General features: G+C 39.4%; 1 protein-coding gene across 2 annotated transcripts in view; it reads left to right on the top strand.

Moving 5' to 3' along the window:
- Positions 1–414: 414 nt before the first annotated feature.
- The window catches only part of LOC138691555 (zinc finger protein 665-like), a 45,389-nt gene continuing 20,183 nt past the window's right edge, over positions 415–25,620 (top strand). Inside the window, exon 1 of one of the 2 annotated variants that reach the window (XM_069813613.1) lies at positions 415–525. The gene's annotated coding sequence lies outside the window, so the exon portion shown is untranslated. Of the gene's footprint in view, positions 537–25,620 lie in introns of both variants that reach the window. The other variant, XM_069813612.1, reaches the window with a different exon arrangement.

Raw genomic sequence — 25,620 nt, 5'->3', positions numbered from 1 at the left:
ATTTATATTATGGGTTAGCTTGAATTATTTCTTTCAATTTAATATCAGCTATGAATTCTCTAAACTTCTACGTAAACATCATAAATCAAACTATGTATATAATGTGCTCTATATTTTCTAACTTAAAAAAATACATACCGTACGAATGTAAAAATATGAAAACCAAAGACAATAATGCAGTATATTAAAGAAATCTCTTGCTTTATCTAGGCCACATATTTAAAGGCGCTACTCCCGATCAGGATAAACATAGGTTAGGAATGGTAAAGATTCAATTAAAATGAAAGTTAAATACGATATAAGAAGAGTACACAATTATATTCATAGAGTTTTAAACATATATAATGTTAAGAGCACTGTTTCAGGATTATATGAGGGTCATTTCATTAACAAGCATTGGCGACACTGGGTACGGCACACTCGATCATTATTCCGGAGTATGGAATGATGTATTAGGCCTACACATTCCGAAAGTGAAAGTGAGAATATTGTTGACTTGTTCATTATCATTTTAACACTTCATAGGTGGGTTATAAGTATGTATCCGTCAATATTTAAAGTTTTTGCCTTAGCTATAATTATTAATGGAGTCATATTTATTTGCCCTCTTATTCTACGAGTGTTTCTTTAATTGCATCACAAGTTTACAATGCATATTACTTTGTACGGCGGTTGTATTAAATTTTATAGGCTATTACTCAGTAGTATTTATCAAGGTGTCCCTGACACTAGAGAAAATGGTGCAAATTGTTAAAATACCTTGAAAATACCTAGGATTTATAGTATGATGTAGTGGGAATTGGATGTGATCACTGGGCTATATGTAAGCGGATATAAGTATTTATCCGTTAATATCGCATGTTTTTGCCTTCGGGGTATAATCCAATTTTATGTTGCCAAGTGTCATGGCGAACGAGGGCAAGGCTACTGCCACTGCCATCGTGATCTAATACAGGCCGTAAGGCAGACCACGTGACTCGCTTAACAGCTGATCGCGAAAGGCGGTCTTTCAACCATATGAATTAGTTGCAGTGCATGAAGAATAACATATATTTCTCTGAAATGCAGTGTAATTGCGTTAGAAAAATTTTAAACAGTAATTGTGAGACACTTGAGACACAATTTACTTGCAATTTAAGGTATAATATTATTTTTGGTGTGAAAATTACGTTGTTGCAGGCATAGTTCGTATGTGTAATACCTGCCTTTATTTCGATTAAATATTGCGCCCTTATGTGGTTAAGTGAAATTTTGGTCTTATAAACAGTAGGCTAATTATGTGTAATAATATATACGTGAAAGTGAAACATTGACTGGCATGTAAAGTACATTGTGATTAGGCATAAGTGCAGCGGGTTATTTACAAGAAGTCGTCGCTGAACGATTCACATTATTTCCAGGTTAGTGAACGATATAAATCTTTAAAATACTAGGTGTCTCTATCCCTTCTCCTCTTGTTACTTGTGAGCCGTCCCAAACCCCGACCTCCACCCCTAAGAGCGCCGGTCCTTATATACCCGTCAGTCAAGGCCTTCTGACAAATAAAAGCAATTGACAATAGATACCTCAGTCGTGACAACCTCATAAAATATCCTATCAATTGAATAATCGATCTTGCTACGTACAACATAATTATATTATATTATTACCCATTTCAGCGAGCACTGACGACCACTGCAAAATACGATAATTTGGTGCAGGAAGCATTGTCTTTTGGCACAAGGATGATTTATGTAACATGTTTCTAAATTATTAGTCTTTTAAATACCGGTACATTCTTTAATAAATCACTGAAAAACAAATGTAAATATAGGAAGTGGAGTGAGTACGAAATTATTATTATTTTTTGGCGCATCATTTTTACGTAAATAACGAAAAATAAAAAGGGATTATTAGAAAGTACGTACACTGCGTTTGTCAAGTGCGCATCACCATGCTTTCGAAAAGGCACTTTTAAGTGCCCGACACCCCGCTTTTTTTCATCATGTGCTACAAGTCAGATCATCATCGGGGCTTGCAGCCCCGATACCCCACTTTTTTCATCATGTGCTACGCGTCGGATCATCATCGGGGCTTGCAGCCCCGACACCCCGCTTTTTACATCATGTGCTACACGTCGGATCATCATCGGGGCTTGCAGCCCCGATATCCCGCTTTCTACGTCATGTGTTACACGTCGGATCATCATCGGGGCTTGCAGCCCCGATACCCCGCTTTTTACATCATGTGCTACACATCGGATCATCATCGGGGCTTGGAGCCCCGATACCCTGCTTTTTACATCATGTGCTACACGTAGGATCATCATGGGGGCTTGCAGCCCCAATACCCCGCTTGCTACGTGCAAAACAATTATATTATATTATGACCCATTTCAGCGAGTACTGACGACCACTGCAAAATACGATAATTTGGTCCAGGAAGCATTCTCTTATGGCACAAGGATGATTTATGTAACATGTTTCTAAATGCTACGTACAACATTATTTTATTATATTATTATTACCCATTTCAGCGAGTACTAACGACCACTGCAAAATACGACAGTTTGGTCCAGGGAGCATTCTCTTTTGGCACAAGGATGATTTATGTAACATGTTTCTAATTTATTAGTCTTTTAAATACCGGTACATTCTTTAATAAATCACTGAAAAACAAATGTGAATATATAGGATGTAGAGTGTGTACGAAATTATTATTATTTTTTGCGCATCATTTTTACGTAAATAACGACAAATAAAAACTAACATGCCACATAACATTATTTTAAGAAATACAGGAAACAAGCATGAATAATATTCACCATTCTTAATGATCGGGGGATAGAAAAAAAACCGTATGGAATAGAAATTACATACAAATGTGCGTGTAATAAACAATAAGCAAACCATCTTCGATTAATCATTTCAAAACAACGTGAATATAGCGTGGATTATGTAGGAAAATAATTTCTTATATGTTGCTTCCAATGTGCATCATTGTTAACTTATGAAAACAAATGAAAATTAACATGGCATATGAACACTATTTGAAGAAAGATAGGAGATATTAAATAATATTCATCGTTCTTAATGATCTTTGGATGGAAAATAACAATGAAATATGTATAAAATAGAAATTACATACAGGTGAGCATATAAAAAACAGTAAGTAGAATCATTTATTTGATTAATAAGCTTAAATTACTCCAGGTTTAGTGTGTTGTGTAACAATAGACAATGGAATCGTTCACAGAAGTGAACTATAAATGATGTGAATCGTTCAGTGCATCCATCTTGTTGTGTAACAATACCCTAGAAGTGAACTATAAACGATGTGAATCGTTCAGCGACGACTTCTTACAAATAACCGTGCAGCGTTACCGATGTTACTCTTGTCTAATCCATTATTGTTAGTTTACCGTATTTGTCTTATTAAATTTAAATTATTGCGCCCTTTTTATTTCTGAATAACCTACATTATACGAGTAAATAATACGACGTTTGATAATATACACAATTTGAACTAAAAACGAGATACATATAGCTAGTATATTACGAAAAATTATACCCTATAGTTTTCATTACTGTTACAGTATCTAGAATTGTAATTAGTTGAAATAAAGCACTCATGCTTCATTACGAAATTCTTGCACATTCATTTATGCACGTTTCAACAATTTTCAGTTGCATCGCACGCATATTTTAATGTGTTGAAGTTATATGTTATGTTTATTCTATCAGTACTTGCCTTATTTCCATATTCGCAATTATGCATTATAATTAAGCATAATGCTACGTATAACTTATAAATGCAATTTGTCTACACTTCAATTGTATTTATTCGTTTCAGACGGTACTCCAGTCTGAAGTCTGATTAGTTTAATATGTTACTAGGGCTAAACTAGCGCTGAGGTAGTTCCCTTCGTATTCATACATCTTGCATATACAAATTAGTTCGGTTCGTTCAGGATTTTAATATGCTTTGCTTATAGGATCAAATGCATCTCCACAAAAAATAAATTCAACTGTTTTCAGTTCAGAAATTACCGGAACTATACCTCAGCGCTACTAAGTAATATAACGTATGTACATTTCATAGGAGGGACTGTGGTGAATTTTCTACCTATAAGTAAGGACGGTAACCGTGTTCTGAAGTTTATCCTAAAAATATATTCTTCTTTATTAAATCTCAAAACCGTTTTCGTCCTCAACATAAGCCTAAAATGTTGACGCAGATAGGTTATGTTAACATGGTAAATTCTCTTCACATAAAAATAACACAGTTTTATTTCTTATTCCTGCCACATTATGCAACACACAAATGAAACTTATGCACATATTACATTGAATTAAAATTTAATTGTATTATTTATTTGTTCCCTACTATACTGGGTTGTAATGAATTGAATTTATCTAACCTACCAGATTAACACAACTGTACATACACTAATTTCATAGGCGGGACTGTGGTAAATTTTGTACCTACAAGTAAGGAAGGTAGATGTGCTAAATTAAAATCACAATATAAATAATTCTTCTTTATTAAATCTCAAAATAGCTTCCATTCCAAACTTAAAATATTGATGCAACCAGGTTATGTTACCATGTAAAACTCCGTTCACATTGAAATAACACAGTTTTGTAATTATTTCTGCAACATATTATGCAATAAGAAGTGTGAAGGGGTCTTATACACACATTACACTAAATAAAATTGAGCGCCGACACGCTATAAAGTAATATATTTCACTCAGCTCCGTATACTCAAATAGAAAAGCCCGACTCATCGAGTGACGTCACACAACCTGCATTACGGCCTGGTCTAGATCACGGTGGCAGTGCTACTGCGTCAACGAGCTAGAAGTACTTCTAGATCGTTGTACTGCGTGATTCAAAATTATGCATGTATACATGGCAACCAACACTACACTATTTAGGGATGAGAGAAAGGCTGCAATCATGTATTTGAAACGCCAATTAGATGTAACTATGAAATCGTGGACGTAGTTTATAGACAGAACACCAGAGTCGCATTCATACGATGCGTCCAGCTCAGGAAACCCGTACGACAAAGGAGGTGTTGACCTAACACATTAATACCACGGTTCGATTCTCCCTTAGAAGTAATTTATTGGAACACGTAAGTGAGAACAGTGGGTGGACTGAGAGGACATAGAGTGGACTGAGAAGACAGGGAGTGGACTGAGAAGATACAGAGTGTACTGAGAGAACAGGGAGTGGACTGAGATGACATAGAGTGGACTCAGAAGACAGGGAGTGGACTGAGAGGACAGAGAGTGTACTGAGAGAACAGAGAGTGGACTGAGAGAACAGAGAGTGGACTGAGAGGACATAGAGTGGACTGAGACGACAGGGAGTGGACTGAGAAGGCAGGGAGTGGACTGAGAGGATACAGGGTGTACTGAGATCACAGAGTGGACTGAGAGGACATAGAGTGGACTGAGAAGGCAGGGAGTGAACTGAGAGGTCACAGAGTGTACTGAGAGAACAGAGGGTGGACTGAGAGGACAGTGGACTGAAGATAGGGAGTGGACTAAGAGGACATGGAGAGGACAGAGAAGACAGGGAGTGGACTGAGATGACATGGAGTGGACTGAGAGGACACAGTGTACTGAGATGACATGGAGTGAACTGAGAAGACAGGGAGTGGACTGAGCGCACATAGAGTGTTCAGAGATGACATATAGTGGACTGAGAAGACAGGGAGTGGACTGAGAGGACACAGAGTGTACTGAGGTGACATAGAGTGGACTGAGACGACACAGAGTGTACAGAGATGGCATTGAGTGGACTGAGAAGACAAGGAGTGGACAGAGAGAACACAGATTGTACTGAGATGACACAGAGTGTACTGAGATAACAGAGTGGACTGAGAGAACAGAGGGTGAACTGAGAGGACATAGATTGGACTGAGATCACATAGAGTGGACTGAGAGGACAGGGAGTGGACTGAGAGGACACAGAGTGTACTGAGATGACACAGAGTGTACTGAGAGGACACAGGGTGTACTGAGAGAACAAAGTGTGTACTGAGAGGACATAGAGTAGACTGAGATGACATAGAGTGGACTGAGAGGATGTAGAGTGAAGTGAGCAGATAGGGAGTGGACTGAGAGGACATAGAGTTGACTGAGAAGACAGGGAGTGGACTGAGAGGGCACAGAGTTTACTGAGAGAACAGAGAGTGGACTGAGAGGACATAGAGTGGACTGAGAGGACAGGGAGTGGACTGAGATGACAGAGTGGAGTGAGAAGACACAGAGTGGACTGAGAAGACATAGAGTGGACTGAAAGGACACAGAGTGTACTGAGAGTACAGAGGGTGGACTGAGAAGACATAGAGTGGACTGAGAGGACAGAGTGGACTGATAGTTGGGAGAGGGGACTCAGATGACAGAGAATGGACTGAGAGGACAGAGAGTAGACTGAGAGAACATAGAGTGGACTAGGAGTTCAGAGAGTGGAATATGAGTACATAGAGTGGACTGAGAGGTCAGACAATGGTGTGAGAGTACATAGAGTGGACTCGTAAGAGAGAAAGTGGAATGACAGGAAAAAGATTGGATTCAGAGGAGAGAGAGTGGACTGAGAGGACAGGGAGTAGATTGAGAGCACAGAGAGGGGACTGAGAGTACATAGAGTCGATTGAGAAGTGAGAGAGAGGACAGAGAGTGGACTGAGAGAACATAGAGTGGACAGAGAGGACAGAGAGTGGACTAAGATGACTGAGAGTGGACTGGGAGGACAAAATGTGGTTTTAGAGGACATAAAGTTGACTTAGAGGACAGAGAGTGGACTGAGACGCCAGAAAGTGGACTGAGGACATAGATTGGACTGAGAGTTCAGAGACTGGACTGAGAGCCGGATAGTGGATTGAGAGGATATAGAGTGGACCGAGAGTTCAGAGAGAGGACTGGTAGGACATAGAGTGGACTGAAACGAAACACATAGGACATAGATGAAAGAGAGTGGACCGAGAGCGGACTGAGAGCACAAGGAGTCGACTGAGAGGACAAAGAGTGGATTGAGATGTCAGAGAGTGGAGTCAGAGGACAGAGAGTAGACAAGGAATATATAGAGTGGACTGAGAGTTCAGAGAGTGGAATTAGAGGACTGAGACTGGACAGAGGGGCCAAACAGTGGACTGAGAGGACATACAGTGGACTGAGAGTAAATAGATTGGCCGAGAGGACACAGAGGGGTCTCAGAGGACAGAGAGTGGACTGGGAGAAGAGAGATTGGACTGAGAGGAGAGAGAATGGACTGAGAGGCCATAGAGTAGACTGAGAGCACGGAAAGTGGACTGAGAGTTCAGAGAGTGCTCTCAGTGGACATGGAATGGACTGAAAGAACAGAGAGTGGACAGAGAGTACTCTGAATGGACATAGAGTGGTGTGAAAGGATATAGAGTGCACTAAGAGGACAGAGTGGACTGAGAGGATGTAGAGTGGACTGAGTTCGGAGAGAGTGGACTGACAGGACATACAGTGGACTCAGAGGACAGGGAGAGGACTCAGAGAACAGAGTGTGGAATCAGAAAACAGAGAGTGGGCTGAGAGACCAGACAGTGGACTGCGAGGAAATAGAGTGGACTGATAGGACAGGGAGTGGAATGAGTGGAAATAGATTGGACTGAGAGGAGAGAGATTGTACTGAGAGGACAGTGTGGACTGAGAGGCCATAGTGTGGACTCAAAGGACACAGAGTGGACTTAGAGGACAGAGAGTAGACTCAGAGAACATAGAGTGCACTGAGAGGACAGAGAGTGGAATCAGAGGACACAGAGTTTACTGAGAGGGCAGAGAGTGGACTGAGTGTTCAGAGAGTGGACTGGTTGGACTGTGAGTGGACTGAGAGGAAGCAGATTGGACTGAGAGGAGAGAGTGAACTGAGAGGACAGAGTGGACTGAGAGCACATAGAGTGTACTGAGAGGAGAGAGAGTGGACTGAAAGTTCAGGGAGGGGACTGGGAGGGCAGAGAGAGGACTCAGAGAACAGAGAATGGACTGAGAGGACAGAGATTAGACAGAGAGGACATACAGTGGACTAAGAGTTCAGAGGGTGGAATATGAGTACAGAGAGTGGACTGAGAGATGAGAGAGTGGACATAGAGGCCAGAGAGTGGACTGAGAGTACATAGACTGGACTGGTATGACAGAGTGGACTGAGAGGAAAGAGATTGGACTCAGAGGAGAGGGAGTGGACTGAGAGGACAGTGAGTGGACTGAGTCCACAGAGAGTGGACTGAGAGTAGATAGAGTGGACTGAGAAGTTAGATAGGGGACTTAGAGGAGAGAGAATGGACTGAGAGAACATAGATTAGACTGAGAGAACAGAGTGGGCTGAGATGACAGCTAGTGGACATAGAGTGGACTGAGATCAGAGAGTGCTCTGAGTGGACATAGATTGGACTGAAAGGACAGAGAGTTGTCTGAAAGGATATAGAGTGCACTAAGAGGACAGGGTGGACTGAGAGGATCTAGAGTGGATTGAGTGCGCAGAGTGGACTGAGAAAACATACAGTGGACTCAGAGGACAGAGAGAGGTCTCAGAGGACATAGAATGGAATCAGAGGACAGGGAGTGGACTGAGAGGCCAGAGAGTGGACTGCGAGGACATAGAGTGGACCGAGAGTTAAGAGAGTGGACTGGTAGGACAGAGAGTGGACTGAGAGGTGAGACAGTGGACTGAGGGGACATAGAGTGGTCTGAGAGTTCAGAGAGTGGACTGGTTGGGCTGGGAGTGGGCTGAGAGGAACCAGATTGGACTGAGAGAAGAGAGAGTGGACTTAGAGCACATAGAGTGAACTGAGAGGACAGTGAGTGGACTGAGAGGCCAGAGAGTGGACTCAGAGGACAGAGAGTGGACTAAGAGAACATAGAGAACTGAGTGGACAGAAAAAGGATTATAAGGACAGAAATTGGACTAAGAGGGCATAGAAGAAAATGACAGAGTAGACAGAGAGAACAGAAATATATGTTGAGCTCAAGAAAATTATTCCCCTCAGTGAGACTTGTATTCTTGCTAGTTATTAGTACGGGAAAGAAGAAAATGCTAAAAAAAAAAAAAAAAAAAAAAAAAAAAAAAAAAAAAAAAAATATATATATATATATATAACAAAATCAGAAAATGCAGATATAAGTCTCTTGCTGTGATCTTTACGGGCTACTGTTTGAACTCAGTGAGGGGATTCTTTCTTGAGTTCGAAACTAGTAAATTTATAACATATCGTTATGGATATGAAGGAACTGAAAAGAAAAGCTATTTCTGTAAACATAATATCTCATGTCCACGTATTAGCAGGTCATAGTTAGAATCCTGTCAGGACATTATTTCTCTAGTTCGATTCTTGTAAACTTATTAGTGACAGGTACAGCCGGTACAGATATGAAGAAAATGCTAAAAAAAAATAGTAGAATTAGTAAATATAAACGCCGTTACTGGAATAGTAACAGGCTGTACTTTGAAATAAGAATAATTTTCCTAATTCGAGCCTAGTGTAAACATGTGACATTGTAGTATGGGTAGTAAGGATTTAGTATTCTAAAAAATGCATGTCAAATCACAGCTGATAACATACGAAATGTCGATTACCTCTTTATTTACAACTTACACCAAATGTAAATTAGCCTACATGAAATTATCAGTTCTGGTGGGCCTGTTATGCACTGGAATGAAATGGAATTTCGGGAGAGGGGAACTATGACCATGCACTGCTACCTATAACGATCTATTGCACTAACCCTCGAGGTAGGCACATTCCCAAACTCAGACCGGCTGACTACAATAAGGTGCGCTATGTATCCAGGTTTCGAGTAGGCAAACCCACTCATCCCTAGGCCCAGCCCCTCCTTACGTCACTAGCCGGCATTCGAGGAATGCTATGGAATAATGACTGAATGGAGAAATGTTGACAGAATGACGTAGATTCCTAATCAGGGAAAACGGGACAACCCCGAGGAAAACCCAACTGCAACCTTGTTCACCACAAGTGTCACTATGGATTCTACAATTAAAGATCCCATACAAACCCGACTGCCAGAGAGTTACGCCTTATGACTTGTTATAAAAGTTTATTCATTTGTCGTCCTAGAAGTTCGTTTTTTTATGATGTGTAGTAGTCAATTTCTTACAAGTAGGCCTAGTCGAACCGTTATTTTGTTCGGTACTTGCTTTGCTCTTTTTCATTTGTCTTTTAATCCTAGTATTTTTGCAATTGTCTTTTAATCCTAGCATATCGGTATATACGAGTAATTAAGTTTACTGTTACCTTATTTTTTTTAGAAAGGAGAAAGTTACACAACAGAACTGGATGCATTGTATTCTACACCTGATATATTATGAACATTAAATCTAGACGTTAGAGATGGGCAGGACATGCAGCATGTATGGGTGAAACCAGAAACGCATATACTGTGTTAGTTGGGAGGCCGGAGGGAAAAAGACCTTTGAGGAGACCGAGACGTAGATGGGAAGATACTATTAAAATGGATTTGAGGGAGGTGGGATATGATGATAGAGACAGGATTAATCTTGCTCAGGATAGGGTCCAGTGGCGGGCTTATGTGAGGGCGGCAATGAACCTCCGGGTTCCTTAAAAGCCAGTAAGTAAGTAAGTAAGTAAGTATTTATGTTTATAGGCACCCTAACCCTTTTTTTGATACTTCTAATTTCTGCAAATGCGGCGGATTTATTTTTGCCACCAATTCGGTAACATTGACTTCTGAAATATAACTGAAAAATGCTTAATGAAGTCCATAAACAGAAATAAAATAATATTTCCCTTTTTCTCAACATCAGCCTCCTCGTCACTCATAACTCAATCACTAATTCTTTCGATCGAAATACACGTGCTGGTATCGCTTGTTGTGGCTGGACTGACCTCGACCGACGACTCTACTGATACGAACTCCCATGCGAGGCAGGGTTGCCAGAGAAAGGAAACGCAAACGCCGTACTAACCTATGAAAAAGTCGTACTTAGCATTGTCGTACATTCATTATTTTACTATTTTTATAGATAGTACTCACAAATATATTTCACATAACACCCAAAAAAGTGGTTCATAGGCCTATATATATATATATATATATATATATATATATATATATATATATATATATATATATAATTCTATCGTCGACCAGGTTGGCAAGTTGGTATAGCGCTGGCCTTCTATGCCCAAGGTTGCGGGTTCGATCCCGGGCCAGGTCGATGGCATTTAAGTGTGCTTAAATGCGACAGGCTCATGTCAATAGATTTACTGGCATGTAAAAGAACTCCTGCGGGACAAAATTCCGGCACATCCGGCGACGCTGATATAACCTCTGCAGTTGCGAGTGTCGTTAAATAAAACATAATATTTTTTTAATATAATTCTATCACAAAATTTTAGTTCCAATTATAAATATTAATAACTGTTGTTCATATCCACAATGACTTTCAACATTCAAACAAATCAGCATCAATTTCTTCATCCAATCAAATAGTATTAGACCCTACTAATTTCCCTATACTAATAGTTAATATCCACAATGACATTTAGCATTCAAATTACAATTTCTTCTTTGACACTGTCAGCCCCCATAAAGCATGCACGATGACGTTTAGTCGGAAACAACATTATTATATTGAAAGCCAGCAGAAACATTATCTTTGCCCAGAGCGACGGCAGGTACTATTGATCAGTGCGGCAGCTGATGTTCATCAAAGTCGACTCAAATCCAACCCCACTGTAATTCGGCGCGTTTAGAATTCTTAATCCTACTCGGTACCATTTCATTGACTATTACACTCTTACTACGTCATACTACTTTTGACCAATACAAAGGTACGAAAGGACGTATGTCAACCAATCATGGCTGCTTATCGCACAATTTTATCGCGTCCCTAGCATTTGTTTCTTTGTTTGCCAACATTTGAAACTGCGCTGGTCTGGACGTCAAAAAATATATATATATATATATATATATATATATATATATATATATATATATATATATATATATATATATATATATATAATTACAAACCACTCCAGTCGATGCACAGCAGTTTCAAATATGACTCGCATTGGCATTCAATAACAAGAATTAATAAAAATTACTGATCATACCTATGCATCTTCTGAAATCCGATTTACAAATAAATGAAGAGCACCATTCGGAAATCCTGAATAAGTTGAATACACCATGTAGGCCTAAATCAACGAGTTCCACTTCTATTACGCACACGTCCAATATAACATCAATTGAACCACCAACCGCATTCAAATTTGAAAATTGTACATTCAATAATTATTCCTTTTAAAATTATTCATGTTTATTTTTTATGCCATCGTCGTTAATTAAAACTTTTATAACACTTGTGTACAGTATATTAGTTAGGTTATGTTATAGATTCTGCTATATGATATTATGGATAGTCACGTATCAGAGATTGTTTAATATTAAGATTTATTGAAAATAATCTGTCAAGTGACGTTGATTACTGGGATTCGGATAATTGAAGTGGAATGCAACTGTTTTAATAATAAAAATGAAACTGAATCAACAAAGCCTTCTTGACTAGTAACATTGCCATCGTGTATAGATGAAGAACTTCTCGACGAGAAGGCATTGCTCACTACTGCCATCTAGCATGCTTCTAGCGTAATATTTGTAATGTTGAGATGGTACAATAATACATTTGAAGACAGTTGTATTTTCGTAAGTCAATTAATATTTTATTCTATTGGAGTACTTCGTTACTTCTAATCTTTATATACTTTCTTCTAATCGTGTAATAGTCATTTAAATCCTACTCGAGTTTTGATTTTCTCTAGATAAATCAAAACGTCTAGTTGATAAAATCCTTCCATTGTTGAATATACATTGAAGTTATTTATAGCAGATATCTGAACTCACGTTACTTTGAAATAACTGCACCGTACATGAAACCTGGACCTTAAGATAGCGAATTATGACTAATTGTACGGCAAGTGTAGTCACCATATTGATTTTCAAAGCATCTTTTATCCCTTTAAACTAAAGTATGTTAATCTTGCTCAGGATAGGGACCAATGGCGGGCTTATGTGAGGGCGGAAATGAACTCCGGGTTCCTTAAAAGCCAGTAAGTAAGTAAGTATAGTTCAACATTATAGATTCCAAAATAATTTTGTCCCTCACTGAAATAGTCGTACAAAATTGCGTACGACATAGAGTTCGGTCGTACCTCGTACAATTAATCAAAATAGTCGTATGCGTACGACTATAGTCGTACATATGGCAACCCTGACGCGAGGTGAAGCAAACTATGTGAGCAAGCTACAGCACGTACAGTAGGAGCAAGCTCCGATAGTTTATATTAATACATTTCGGAGCTTCCTCGCAAAAAGACCAAACTCGTTTTGCTCATGAGGAAGATGAGCAAAGTAAAGTCTTCAATTAAATTAATACTACCCTAATATTTAGATGCAGTACAAGTAGTAAATTCCGTATAAAGAAATAATTAGTTCGTGAGTTTTGGCAAGGAAAACTTGTAGTTGAACAGATTCTTAACTGTATTATTCCCTATAGAGTTCAAACCGTGTGTGGGACAAATTGGCTGGTTGACGATTTTTTCAGGGTTTTCCCTCAACCCTTTTAGAGCAGATGCTGGGTAGCTTTCGCCGCTGGACCCTAAACTCATTTCGCTTGCATTATCAGCTTCATATTATTCAGACGCTAGATAGCTATTATAGTTGAAGCGTAGGACAGAATAACGGCCTATGTTACAATTTTTCAAAATCGAGTTTTAATGGAAATTGTTTTTCAATTTCAGTATCAGAGGCGCTTCTACACAAGTTACAACCATGAATTTCTTGCTAGGAACAACGGTCTATATCACTAGCCACTTCTAGCAAAAGCGTATAGTATTGTAGAGCAGCTTTTACTTCTGAAAGCGGTGTTGAGGGATTAGGAGACCGTAACCTCTCGACCTATGAGTGCGATATGCCGAGCTGAGATAACAGATAACATTCGGTAGGGTATATCATCCGTTGAAAAACATTACCGCTCCATAGTCTGTAAAGAACCTTTTTAAATATCTGCCTCTATGCAACGTCACAGTTTGCGTTTAGAAGGATGAGAGATAGCAAAATGTTGTAATGTTTTTAATACTATACTAAAAGCTTGAGATTTCTGCGGAAGATATTACAGGATCGAAGACTCATTCGAGGACGACCGAACATTATTGATTTGCGTTGCAAGAATATGACAAAAGTTAAACGCTTTAGAACAGAGCAAAGACAAATTGTCTCTATGAGTCTACGATAGACAACGATTTGAATTTCCAAAAAATAGTAGCAGAAAAGATAAGATGTTAGGAGGAAACAAGTCAAAAAGGCTAATAATAGTAGATATAGGTTTCGAAACTGATTTCTTGATGGTGGTCTCCTCAGTTATAAAGTTGGCTCAACTACTGGTGACTACCACCAAAAAATGAATTCCTCCAGCTTAGAGAAATGGTTGAGAGAGCGAGTAACTCCAAACTTGCCACCTGTCTCTGTAACAGTGCGAGTCATCTATGGACGAAATAATTCGAGTAAGTGGAGATGAGATGATGGAAGTGATAGTGATGATGGTGGTGGTAGTGGAATGAAAGTCCTAGTGCTAGTGATAACTCTGTCTTAGTTATGCCTTTGGAGTGAAAAACACATGGTTTTATGTGACAATAATAACATATACAAGTTAGACTATGTATATAATTATATAAATTGGGTGTAGTATAAGCAGTAATATGTGCTGTTGTTAGGAAGTCAGGAGGACAATAGCAATGGCAAAAGAAGCTTTAATACAATAATGAGCATCTTCTGCCGACCTATGAAAAAAGAAGAGGAAGAGACTAGTGATGTGCTTTGTGTGGAGTGTGGCATTCTGTGAGCTTAAACATGGACATTACGACGAAGTGAAAAGAAGAGACCAGAAGCATTTAAAATACGGATATGGAGAAGAAGGAGCGTATGAAATGGACAGACAGAATAATAAATGAAGCTGTGTTGTAAAGAGTAGGTGAAAGAATAATGCTGAAACTGTTCAGGAAGAGAAAAAGAAATAATTGGCTGGGTCACTGGCTGAGAAGAATCTGTCTACTAAAGCATGCACTGGAACGAATAGTGACCGGAAGAAAAGTTCGAGGCAGAAGAAGATATCAGATGATGGACAACTTTAAGATACACGAATCATATGCGGAGGTTAAGAGGAAGGCAGAAAGTAGGCTAGTGAAGATTTGAGATTGTTGAATTTGCATTGTAAGGCCTGCCTTTGGGCAGAAAACTATGAATTTTCATTCATTCATTCATTCATTCATTCATTCATTCATTCATTCATTCATTCATTCATTCATTCATAGTGTTCTGTCCTTGGGCAGGTCTTTCATTACAAACCCAGCATTCTCCAGTCTTTCCTATTTCCTGTCGTCCTCTTTGTCGCCGCATATGATCCATATATCTTAATGTCGTCTATCATCTGATATCTTCTTCTGCCCCGAACTCTTCTCTCGTTCACTATTCCTTCCAGTGCATCCTTAAGAAGGCAGTTTCTTTTCAGCCAGCGACCGAGCCAATTCCTTTTCCTCTCTCTGATAAGTTTCCGCATCATTCTTTCTTCACCCACTGTTTCCAACACAGTTTCGTTTCTTATTCTGTCTGTCCATTTCACACGTCCCTTCCTTCTCCATATCCACATTTCAAATGTTCATAGTCGGTTCTATCCACTTCGTCGTAATGTCCATGTTTCTGCCCCATACAATACTACACTCCACACAAAGCACTTCACTAGTCCCTTCCTTAGTTCTTTCTCCAGGGGTCCACAGAAGATGCTCCTTTTCCCATTAAAAGCTTCCTTTGCCATTGCTATTATCCTTTTGACTTCTTGGCAGGAGCACTATGAATATATATATATATATATATATATATATATATATATATATATATATATATATATTCATAGCGTTCTGTCCAAGGATAGGTCTATCAATGCACACCCATTATTCTACAGTCTTTCCTATTTTCTACTTTCCTCTTTGTCTCCTCTTATGATCCATATAATATATAATTTTTAAGAATGTAATAAATGGCATTTAACTGCTAATTCACACAATACTCAACTTGGATAGTCTATGTCTATATTCGTAATTTACATATCCTCAACGTTCAAGAACGTCGTAAGGAATGTGTGCAGTACACAACACTTGGGAATGAGCTTATTATCATAAATAAAGACTTGCTACTACATCCATACAGTGAAATCTTGTTCTCCTTATCGGAATTATAATATAACTTGTTCTGCGCATGTATATAGAGCAAATGTTTTTCGTACACTGGTACCAGCTTTTGTAGATGTTAATATAACTCGCTTATCGCGATTACGTCATAATCAGGACTACGGAGTCCAGCTTGCTACTAAACGTGGCCCTACACGAGGTACTTTACAACTGCACACAGATATGTTGCAGTATCAGTACCGCAGGCCACAATACAAAACTATTCCTTTCTAAGCGAGGGGAGAGTTATGTACAGTAAAAAGGTAAAGGTATCCCCGTAACATGCCATGAAGGCACTTGGGGGGCATGGAGGTAGAGCCACATGCTTTCCATGACCTCGGCACTAGAATGAGGTGGTGTGGTCGGCACCACGCTCTGACCGCCATTTACCCCCGGAAAGACCCGGTACTCAATTTTATAGGAGGCTGAGTGAACCTCGGGGCCGTTCTGAAAGTTTGGCAACGAAAAAAAATTCTGTCACCACCTGGAATGGAATCCCGGACTTTCCAGTCCGTAGTCAGCTGCTCTACCAACTGAGCTACATACAGAAATATTAGACTGATAAGTGATATATTTTGAAAGCAGTGTGCCGTAAAAAGTAGGGACTGCTCATATTTGAAACTCAATATTTAAAAAAAATCATTATAATGTTCAATAAATATAATACGGCATGTTGAGTTCGTGTAATATTAAATGATGAACGTGGTACGTAGACTGTAAAGTATGTGTATAGTGATCATTGACTAATCACCCAAACATAACTTCGACCTTGTTGAGGCACGACACTGCACAGCCACGCAGAGCTTTCAATTACGTCAGGCTCAACAGTATGCAATATGTTGACTTACTGCAGCCTCCTCATATAACAGACGCAGTGGAGATGGGGAAGCACCTTCAATTGCCCACGTGCAGGTGTTATACTATGGTTCAACATAGGTACAGTACTGATGCACTAGGCTTTCATTTATCGTATAGGCAAGGGTATTATAAGAAATCATTGATTTAGACATCGAAGCCCATGTCACGCCAAATATAAACTGTAAGAAAACCGAAAGAAAAATATAGATTTGTTCCTACGTTAGGCAATTATATGGAAATACCCTCCTTTACAGTTTATGATATTTCCTTATTTTTAATGTTTATATTGGTGTTGTAAAATAATTGCATTTGCACGCGTTTTTTTTATGTTTTACCGTCATTGCATTCATCATTACCTAAACATTGTCATGCAGTTAGGTACCAGTACTGGTTTAACATTATTTATTAGTTTCTTCATATACAGTTTACTAACATCTGTAGTTTATATTGTTTATACCAGTATTGATTAGGATTGTTCAATATGTATTACATTCTATGTGTACAATAATATTGGTATGCTTTATTTACTTGTTTCATGATTAATGTCTCACTTTCCCTGCGGATCACTTTCCCTTATACTAGGCCTAACCTTACCATCTGTGTCAACTGTACTTATTAGATTACATTATTCCACTCGAGAAAATAATGTCCTTCGAGGTGTGATACTAAGGATATTTTAGTATGTGACAATATGTCGTCAAGTATACCAACCTTCCAATTTTTTTGTCTTTCCCTTCATACACACACTTATAAGTTCACAATGCTCGAACTTAGGAAATAATGCCCTCTCAAGGTTAAATAAATTGTCTATAACTATTTGGGTCAGGGACTTCTTTACAAATTCTGCATTTTTTTTAGAGTACTAACTCCTTCATACCCATACTAATGTCACATGTTTACACTAGCCTGGAATTAGGAAAATTTTTCTCTGACTTACTTCAAAGTACGGCCAGTTACTATTCAGCAAGGGCGTTTATATTTACTAATTCTGCATTTCTTCTTAGCATTTCATACCTGTACCAGTCATTCATAAGTTTACAAGGTTAGAACTCGGGAAATAATGTCCTGACAGGGTTCTAACTATGGCCTGCTAATACGTGGACATGGGACATTATGTTTACAGGACTAGCATTTTTTTTCCAGTTCGTTCATATCCACAACGATATGTTATAACTTTAATAGGATCGAACTCAAGAAAGAATGCCCTCACTGGTTTTAAACTGTGAACCGTAACTTTCACAGAAAGAGACTTATGTCTACATTTCCTGCTTTTGTATTTTTTTTTTACCAATTTCTTCTTTCCCGTATTAATCACTTGTAAGAATACAAGTCTCAGTGAGGGGAATAATTTTCCTGAGTTGAACCTATATTGCTGTTCTCTCTCTCTACTCTGTCAATTTCTTCTATGTCCCCTCAGTCCACTTTCTGCCCTTACAATCCTCCTTCTGCCTCCTCAGTTGTCTATGTTCTTTCAGTCCACTTAATGTCCTCTCCACTCATTGTCCTCACAGTCCTGGACTCTAAATCCACTCTCTGTACTCTCAGTCCGGTATCATTTCTCTCAGTCCACTCTCTGTTATCTCTGTCCAAATTTTTCCCTCTGTCCTATCTCAGTCCACTCTGCTTTGTCAGTCCACTCCATGTCCTCTCAGTCCACTCTATGTGATCTTAGTCCAATCTGTGTCCTGTCACTACACTCTATGTCCTATCAGTCCACTCTCTGCCCTCTGAGTCCACTGTCTGTCCTCTCAGTCCACTCTGTGTGCTCTCACTCCAATCTCTCTCCTGTCACTACACTTCTGTCTTACCAGTCCATTCTCTGTCCTCCCAGTCCATTCTATGTGCTCTCAGTCAAATCTCTGTCCTGTCACTCCATACGCTGTCTTCCCAGACCACTTTTTGTCCACTCTCTGTCTTCTCAGTCCATACTATGTGCTCTCAGTCAAATCTCTGTCCTGTCACTACATACGCTGTCTTCCCAGACCACTTTCTGTCCACTCTATGTCCTCTCAGTTTACTCTCTGTCTTCTCAGTCCATTCTATGTGCTCTCAGACCAACTATGTTCTGTCACTACACTCTCTTTCCTACCAGTGCCCTCTCAGTCTACTCTATGTCATCTCAGTTCAACTAATTGTACTCTCAGTCCACTCTATGTGCTCTCAGTCCAATATATGTGCTCTCAGTTCAATCTCTGTCCTGTCACTACACTCTCTTTCCTACCAGACCACTCTCAGTCCACTGTATGTCATCTCAGTTCACTCTTTGTACACACAGCCCACTCTATGTGCTCTCAGTTAAATCTCTGTCCTGTCACCACACTCTCTTTCCTACCAGTCCACTCTCAGCCCTCTCTTTGCCATCTCAGTCCACTCTTTCTACTTTCAGTCCACTCTATGTGCTCTCAGTCCAATCTATGTGCTCTCAGTCCAATCTCTGTCCTGTCACTACGCTCTCTATTCTACCAGTCCACTCCACTCTCAGTCCACTCTATGTGCTCTCACTCCACTCTATGTCCTCTCAGTCCACTCTATGTCTTCTGAGTCCACTCTTTGTCCTCTCAGTCCACTCTCTCTCCTCTCAGTACACTCTATGTCGTCTCAGTCTACTCTCTGGCCTCTCAGTCCATTCTCTGTCCGCAGTCCCCTCTCTGACCTCTCAGTCCCCTCAGTCCACTCTCTCTGTTCTCAGTCCAATCTGTTTCCTCTCATTCCACTCTGTGCTACTAGTCCACTCCCTGATCTCACAGTCCACTCTATGTCCTCGCAGTCCACTGTCAGTCCTCCAGTCCACTCTGTGTCCTGTCAGTCTACTCTCTGCCCTCTCAGTCCATTCTCTGTCCTCTTAGTCCCCTCTCTGTCCTCTTAGTCCACTCTATGTGCTCTCAGTCCACTTTCTGTTCTCTCGGTCCACTCTCTCTCCTCTCAGTCCAATCTGCTTCCTCTCAGTCCACTCACAGTCCAACCAGTCCCCTCTCTGAACTCTCAGTCCACTTTCTGTCCTCTCTGTCCACTCTCTCTCCTCTCAGTCCAATCTGTTTCCTCTCATTCCACTCTCTGTCCTACCAGTCTACTCTCTGAACTCTCAGTCCAATCTATGTCCTCGCAGTGCACTGTCTGGCCTCTCAGTCCACTGTTTGGCCTCGCAGTCCACTCCCCGTCCTCTCTGTCTTCTTAGTCCACTCTCTGTCCTCTCAGTCCACTCTCTGTCTTCTTAGTCCACTCTCTGACCTCTCAGTCCACTCTCTCTACTCTCAGTCCACTCTATGTGCTCTCAGTCCACTCTCTGTCCTCTCAGTCCACTCTCTCTCCTCTCAGTCCACTCTATGTCCTCTCAGTCTACTCTCTGGCCTCTCAGTCCATTCTCTGTCTTCTGAGTCCCCTCACTGACCTCTCAGTCCACTCTATGTGCTCTCAGTCCACTCTGTGTCCTTTCAGTCCAATCTGCTTCCTCTCAGTCCACTTACAGTCCAACCATTTCACTCTCTGAACTCTCAGTCTCCTCTCCGTCCACTCTCTCTCTCCTCTCAGTCCAATCTGCTTCCTCTCAGTCCACTCACAGTCCAACCAGTTCACTCTCTGATCTCTCAGTCTACTCTCTGTCCTCTCAGTCCACTCTATGTCCTCTCAGTCTACTCTCTGTCCTCTCCGTCCACTCTATGTCCTCTCAGTCTACTCTCTGTCCTCTCCGTCCACTCTATGTCCTCTCAGTCTACTCTCTGTCCTCTCCGTCCACTCTCTCATCTCAGTCCAATCTGTTTCCTCTCAGTCCACTCTCTGTCCTCTGTGTCCATTCTCTGTCCTGTGAGTCTCCTCTTTGACCTCTCAGTCCACTCTCTGTCCCCTCAGTCCAATCTGCTTTCTCTCAGTCCACTCACAGTCCAACCAGTCCACTCTCTGTTCTCATATTCCACTCTCTGAATTGTTAGTCCACTCTATGTCCTCTCAGTCTACTCTCTGTGCTCTCAGTCCATTCTCTGTCCTCTGAGTCCCCTCTCTGACCTCTCAGTCCACTCTCTGTCCTCTCAGTCCACTCTAGGTGCTCTCAGTCCTGTCAATGGGGATTTTGTACTGTATTCTCGTTTTGCGACTATTTGCATATCTGTCGTACTCATACATGTTTGATGGAATTGTATTTATACGAGGATCGATCCCGGATAATGATTTGTTTGGTCAACAGTTTCTTTGCCGTACGGATTTCCTGTGCTGGAAGCATAGTGTCAATGCGACTCTGGTGTTCTGTCTGTAAACTACGTCTACGATTTCATACAGTTACAATTTATTATCTTTTCAAATACATGATCGCAGCTTTTCTCTCATCTCTAACGAGTGTAGTGTTGGCTGCCATGCACACATGCTTAATTTGATTTACGTAGTCCGCCATGACAGTATTTCCTTAATTGCATCACATTTTTATAATTCATGTTACTTTGTATGGCGATTGTCGCTGGCACTAGAGTGGAACTGCCTAGGATTTATGAAGTAGTGCGAATTGGTTGTCATCACTGGGAGAGCCGATCCAACCCTCTCCAAACACGTACTTTACTTAAATACCAAATTAATAGTGCGTGAATGAAACAAAAAACAGCCACATTCTCCTGAATGTGACGGTGCTTTCAGTGTTGCCAACACCTCTCACATAGTACTACACACCTAATCCAATCTAACCTAACTTCTTATATAATACTACACTCTTAAACCTAACCTCTCACATAATACTACACACCTAATCTAACGTAACTTAACTTCTCATATAATACACACCTAACCTAACCTGACACATAATACTAATACAGCTGCAGTAATATTCCTCAATTTGGTATAATTTCGTTTTCAAATGTTGGCCACCTTGATGGTTGTTGTCCGGAGCCATCTAGTTGGTGTAAGAAGTGGAACGTAATGGCTGGCATTTTTTATTATTTTAGCATATTTGGTTATTTAACGATGCTGTATCAACTACATGCTATTTAGCGTCGATGGGATTGGTTTTAGCGAGATGAGGCCGAGCATTTGTCATAGATTACCTGATATTCGCCTTAACGTTTGGGAAAAAATGTCGGAAAAAACCCAACCAGGTAATCTGCCCAAGCGGGGAGTTGTAAAATTTATTTACATTTGATAGTCTATTCATAATCCAGTAAAATGAAATAGGGCTATGAAATGGTATCGCTGGGTTTCGGACATTATTAGGGATTGGATGAAGTCCAACTGGGTCAATGTTACTTATGTCCCGCCCACTATAGAGACATAGGTTTTTGTTATAGCCTACCTTGCATTTACGATTATAGCGCAACATTGGCAGTGGTAAAAGTGAAATATTCGTTGGATACTCTACATTCACACTCGATATATGTATATATATATATATATATATATATATATATATATATATATATATATATATATATATAATTCAACAAAACTTAAAAATTAACTTAGCGTGTTCTCTCCGTGGATATCAGAACCTTCTTAATTAGTTCAGACGCATGATGCTCAAAGAAATTACTGCCTCATTATATATCAACATTGCAGAATTTTCATCATAAATGAATAGAAGTTGTCATACTGTTGCACTTGCTTCGTTTACCCTGAAATCTTTGAAATCAGGTCTCACCACAAATGTAACAAATATTTCTGTTCATTATTATTTAGTTTCTGTTTCTCAATAGCTATTAAAATTTTCCTACAGGTGTAAAAAGCAAGATGTTCACAGTTTATATCTTATTGAATTCGATTTTTGCCATCTATAACGTCCTTACAGCAGCAACTGTACTTTTGAGTCAGTTATTGTTGCTTACCAGGATATCTTAACATATCCATAAGCTTAATTGGGGCCAAATTATATAAAAGCATGTTTTTTTATCTCACAGGACTCTGTTAAACACATATCCCCAGGTACTTTGACTGTACGTGCATCAACTGTACGTGACTGATAAATGGTTGCAATAGATTGAAATATTTTAGATAATCAATTATGTAGAAAATGATATATATATTACAAAATTGATTTGTGAATTGATAATAATTAGGGAAAAATTGTCATGACAAAGGCAAGTAAAATGTAATGGCTACCATAGTCTAAATGTTCACTTTCTGCAATATATCAGTTGTTTAGGAGGAAAAGAACTGGCTACTCTATGTCATTATCTCCTGGCTTAGTTGCCTCATAATTTGTGCCTTTTTCGTATCATTTGTGAGATTCAGTCCTGTCTTCGGATAGTTGATTAAACAACAACTATAGCAATGTCTTTTGTTTGAAATGCAGAGGACAATGTTTTGAGGCAGTCATGTCAATTTATATCCATAGGCGCAAGCGCGCGCTTTAGTGCTCAGGAGAACCTGAACGCTTTACAGTGGCAAAGAAAGAGACAGACGAAAGAGGTAGTATATGTTGCTTTGTCGAGCTATATACTGGGGTGGCCAACACTGATTCAATGAATGAAGGGAAGAGAACTTATTAAAACTGTATCCGTGTTAATTTTTAGATTTGTCTGAGAAGTATAAGTGCATTATAAGAATGTTGAGTTTTAATTTTAATGCTTATTTTTCACAAGTTTTTTTTTTCTATTCAAAAGGAGTATTTTCTCAACTTTTTTTTTATAGAAAAGTGTTATTTTTAGATATAGGTCTATTTGTTTAGTAGTCTTACAGGTACTGCAATATTGTTTTCGTAAATCTAATATACCATAAATACGTATTATTCAAGATAGTGTATTACAAATTTTGAAAATATTCGCGTGGAAAATGTTTGTAAGAAAATGAATTAACAAAGCAAATACTGTTACATCATAAATAAAAGATATATCCCCATGTGATGTAAAAACGTTAGCTCTATAGCTTCAGTAAGTTTCGAGAAAATAATTTAATATTCTGATTGTAGGAAGTTGCTCACCAATATCACCTTAAAAGCACAATGTGATAACAGTTTCGTTATGGAATATTAGTTACACTTAAAACATATAGGCCTACAGTACCTAGGTAAGTATGCTTTGTACTACAGTATAATATTGTTTTGATTAGTTCATTGATTACTTTTATAATGATGGAAGTACATCATAATAAACTTTTATAAAGCTATAGATACCATCAATATCGATTCCAACTTATCACGTCATACTCAGTCTCTTTCTTTTGGGATATCACTTTCTTTATGAATGATGTGTTTCATCCACTTAGTAGAGTATAGTTGCACTGCTATAGAATTTATTTGAATATTCCTTCTTAACTCTTTATTATGTTATGAACGTTTAAAACACAACTGCAATATTAAAAAAATTGGTGTTAGTACTTTTATTTTACAGACAATATAGATAATATCAAACAGAAAGAAGGCACAAAAAGTTACCTAAAATTTCATATTCCATTTGAATGTTAATGTTATGTTTTATTTAAGGACGCTCGCAACTGCAGAGGTTATATCAGCGTCGCCGGATGTGCTGGAATTTTGTCCCGCAGGAGTTCTTTTGCATGCCATACTGTCGCATTTAAGCACACTTAAATGCCATCGTCCTGGCCCGGGATCGAACCCGCAACCTTGGGCATAGAAGGCCAGTGCTATACCTACTTGCCAACCAGATCGACTTCCATTTGAAGTTTGTGCACCACTGTTTTCTTAAACTAACAGGCTGCTTATTCCTCCTTCCATACCTAGCATTTGATGCCCGTGCACGATATCAAGGTCAGAAAAATGATCTTGCTTTGACATCACTGTTTTAAGGCTACTCATAGCTCATAATGAAAACATTGTTGTGCCAATACTTTCAATTCTATGGTAATTGTCGATTAAATAAAAGAAATGACTTATTACTAATAGTATTAGTAACCTTGAGTAGTGATAATTATACTGTCACATGCGTGCTTATAAAAAACACACACCACACAAGTACATCTTGCCTAAAGGATTTATGCAGGACTAGGATACAGTATTATTCTGTACATGAGAAATGTCCATAGTCGAATTCATACTGACATAATCAGTAATACTAAAGGTGTATTATATGTTTTTGTATGAGTTCAGAACGAATTTGGACGTTCGAGATAAATACGAGGGGGATCCAGGAAATAACGACCGTTCGCCCATACCCGCCACGCAGCTGACTCCCCTTCCTTGTTTGAAGGTCAACTGGCTTCCTTAACATGTGTTCTCATAATGTTGTGAGTACTGGTAGCAACAAGTCGCCATTGTGCATTTTGTGTTACTTCAAAATGAACGAAGTGATTGATAATCCCGCCGACTGTGAGGTGAGGAGTGTGATTCGATTTTTGAATGCCCGACATTTGAAACCTGCAGAAATTTACCGGCAATTGAAAGAAGTGTATGGTGATACTGTAATGAATGAAAGAAATGTGAGAAAATGGTGCGAAATGTTCAAAAATGGGCGAACAAATGTCCACGATGAAACTCAACCCGGACGCCCATCACTCATCACAGAAGACCTGAAGACTAAAGTGAACGACAGAATCTTGCAAGACAGGCGCACA

Source organism: Periplaneta americana, chromosome 16 (genome assembly GCF_040183065.1).
Source record: "Periplaneta americana isolate PAMFEO1 chromosome 16, P.americana_PAMFEO1_priV1, whole genome shotgun sequence".
NCBI lineage: Eukaryota > Metazoa > Arthropoda > Insecta > Blattodea > Blattidae > Periplaneta > Periplaneta americana.
Note: the sequence above shows the minus strand (reverse complement) of the source record. Positions and strands in the feature narration are given on the sequence as shown.